We start from the raw sequence: 3,923 nt of genomic DNA on the forward strand, positions 1-3,923 counted from the left end.
CAGAGGCAGCTACAGTTGGAGTTCATAATGAGCAGCGTTGAAGCGCGAAAGACGGGGGTCGACCAAGGCATATAAGAACAATTGATTTTTCCTGTCTGTTCTGGTCGACCGCGTGTACAGCTCGCGCTTCAACTCTGCTCGTTATGGAATGCTACTTAGCCTGCTCCCAATGCTGAGTAATTTAAAAGCAGTGAAGAGCGAGGTGGTTCATGACTGTGAAGCCTTTGTGCAGGAAGGTTGAGCCTTTGTCATTCGCTGGACATAATCGTCTGCCGCCGGTGACGCAAAGTGATCTATAAACAATATAGAGGTACTGTCTGTTATATTTTTTTTTTTGCTTTTGTTTTGTTCCAGGTAAGAGGACCCAAGTCTACCGAGAAAGAGAGAGACAGACAGACAAATAACTTTATTGAGGTCCTGAGAAGCGCAGCCCTTAGAGCAGCACCGCGGGCCGCTAGTCACGTGGTGACGGGGAGGCCTAGCCTCACCGCCTCATCGTGGGCTCTCTGCACAGCACGGAGTTGTGGGAGAAGCTCGGAACTCTTGATGGCAGAGCTCCACTCCTCCTCGGTGACTTTATTGGGTCCCCGTAACGAGAGGCACCGCCAGAGCATGTGATCTAAGCTGCTAACCGACGTGCAGTCCTGGCAGGTAGACTCGAAGGCGTCCCGAGCAATAATGCTGAGATAAAGAAAGAGAAAAGCAAAGGAAAGCCAGGGAGATTAAGCAGAGATTATCTCCGATTGGCTACCCTGTACCGGGGGAGGGGCAAAGGGATGCGATAGGTGAGAGAGAGAAAAAGAATTCAAAAAACCACGCACACACACACACACGATGCAGAGCTGTTTCTGTGGGCACTGTCACGCAGTCTGCGAAGGCGTTCCTAGTGTTACGCAATGTCACAGTCCAATTCTACGTCACACAATGTACATTCACAATTTGTCACAAAGTCTCGTGTCTTTTAAGTAATGCAGCATCGCCTTGATAGTGGATCTCACTGTTGTTCGCGTAGGCCACCTTTCAGGGATGTTGTTTTCCGTTATTGGGCGCTTGTCCAATCGGTCTAGGGTGGCTGAAGGTGCTGCTCTTTGCACTTTGAAACGAGGGCACTCATAAAGAAGGTGCGCGATTGTTTAGTTGCACCCGCAGAAGTCGCAAAGTGGGCTCTTGGCCACTCCGATAAGAAAGGACAACGCATTTTGAAAATGCTACTCCAAGTCACAGAGGGACTAGAAGGGTGCAGTTACGTCGTGAAAAGTCGGGCGGAATACGGAGCTGTAAATTAAGGTTCAGGGTATGGAGGCGTGTGCTTTTGAATTCGGATGAATTGCATTGAGCTAATCCTAATTCACGCGAGAGGGCAGAAAGTTTTATTTCGCTGCTTCGGCTCTCGAAAGAGGAATGGCAACGCAGTTGACGCCGTCATGGGCCGATCGGGTAGCTGCGTCCGCTCGATCATTGCCATGTATGCCACAGTTACTTGGCAACCACTGATATATCATGTCCTTCGTCAACTATGTGATGGTGGACTTCTCTGATCCCCGCGACGAGCTGCGCATGTGATCTATGACGCAGTGCTGAGAGTACACTCTGTAGGGCGGCCTTGGAATCACAGCATGTTGACCATGCATGGTGTGGTTCCTCCTGAACGAAATGAAGAGCCGCACGCAGGGATACCAGTGCAGCATCTGTCGTTGATAATACATGTGACGTTTTACAGCGAAGCTGTATACCTCTCCCGTACAAGCAAATTTTCGTGTCGTAAGCAAAAAACTCCCCTTACGTGGGTCGATCCAGGAGATAGTGCAATGTCGGGCCGACCCGCGGCGGAGGCGAAGCAGGCGTTAAGCACTCCCCATACGTGGGCTGATCCTGAAGATAATTCATTCCCGGGAACAACCGCCGCGGAGATTCAGTTCGCCATTAAGGAGCCCACATTCACCGCTCTCTTCACCACCTAATCTTAATCCATAAGAAAGGGAACACCAAAGACCTGAAAAATTATAGACCGATCAGCTAACTGTCCATTGCCTACAAAGTATTTACTAAGGTAATCACAAATAGAATCACGAACACCTTAGACTTCTGTCAACCACAAGACCAGGCAGGATTTCGTAAAGGCTACTCAACAATAGACAATATTCACACTATCAATCAGGTGATAGAGAAATGTGCGGAGTATGACCAACCCTTATATATAGCTTTCATTGATTACGAGAAAGCGTTTGATTCAGTCGAAACCTCAGCAGTCATGGAGGCATTACAGAATCGGGGTGTAGACGAGCCGTATGTAAAAATATTGAAAGATATCTATAGCGGCTCCACAGCCACCGTAGTCCTCCATAAAGAAAGCAACAAAATCCCAATAAAGAAAGGCGTCAAGCACGGAGATACGATCTCTCCAATGCTATTCACAGCGTGTTTACAGGAGGTATTCAGAGACCTGGAATGGGAAGAATTGAGGATAAGAGTTAATGGAGGATACCTTAGTAACTGGCGATTCGCTGCTGATATTGCCTTGCTTAGTAACTCAGGGGACCGATTGCAATGCATGCTCACTGATCTGGAGAGGCAAAGCAAAAGGGTGGGTCTAAAAATTAATCTGCAGAAAACTAATATTTAACAATCTCGAAAGAGAACAGCAGTTTACAATAGGTAGCGAGGCACTGGAAGTGGTAAGGGAATACATATGCTTAGAGGCGGGTAGTGACGGCGGATTCGGGTCATGAGACTGAAATAATGAGAAGAATAAGAATGGACTGGGGTGCGTTTGGCAGGCATTCTCAGATCATGAACAGCAGGTTGCCATTATCCCTAAAAAAAAAAGGTGTACAACAGCTGTGTCTTACCAGTACTCACCTCCGGGGCAGAAACATGAAGGCTTACGAAAAGTGTTCTACTTAAATTTAGGACGACGCAAGGAGCTATGGAAACAATGATAGGTGTAACGTTAAGGGATAAGAAAAGAACAGATTGGATGAGGGAACAAACGCGAGTTAATGACATCTTAGTTGAAATCAAGAAAAAGAAATGGGCATGAGCAGGACATGTAATGAGGAGGGAAGATAACCGATGCTCATTAAGGGTTACGGACTGGATTCCAAGGGACGGGAAGCGTAGCAGGGGGCGGCAGAAAGTTAGGTGGGCGGATGAGATTAAGAAGATTGCAGGGACAACATGGCCACAATTAGCACATGACCGGGGTAGTTCAAGTATGGGAGAGGCCTTTGCCATGCAGCGGGCGTAGTCAGGATGATGATGATTCACCTCTTCTTTGGTCATCCTTCTTCACAGAGTGGAAGGGCATTGAATTCTGCTTACGCAAGATACTGGAGAGCTTATGCAGGCATGTGCCAGAACGATATTTCTCATAAGCGCGACCTTACGTGTTTGTGTTCGTGTTTTGTATACTCTTAAAAACGTTTTCGCCACTTGGGGTTTACCTTGTCTCACAACGATAATCGTCATCTATCTTGCCAACATTTCCTTACCTTAACGCTGCGCACCCGGTCTGGCATGCGCGTTATCAGCCTAACATAGCATTCTCGACAGGAAAGTAGCAAGCGCAGAGTTTACAAGTAAGGATACGCAGGCAAGACAGATGACGATTATCGTTGTGGGACAAAATAAGCTCCAAAGAGTGCAAACCTTCTTAGGAGTGTACGGCTGTCTTTCCATGCCATGGACGTGCATATCACGTGTCGACTCGGAGGTAAAATCAGTCTCATTGGGAAACACTTGAAGTTAGACAAGTTACGCGAATTCCAACCATCTAGCTTGCCTTATTGTATATATGCAGTCCAACATTTCGGAGTTTTGAATTCTTCATAATGGGTGACTTCGTGGTAACTTGAGCTACTGCATGTTGTTAAAGTCACTCTTGATGAAGATGTCGGAATAACTCTGATACGTTGGGCTTACTG

The sequence above is a fragment of the Dermacentor variabilis genome, chromosome 7 (genome assembly GCF_050947875.1).
Source record: "Dermacentor variabilis isolate Ectoservices chromosome 7, ASM5094787v1, whole genome shotgun sequence".
Lineage (NCBI taxonomy): Eukaryota > Metazoa > Arthropoda > Arachnida > Ixodida > Ixodidae > Dermacentor > Dermacentor variabilis.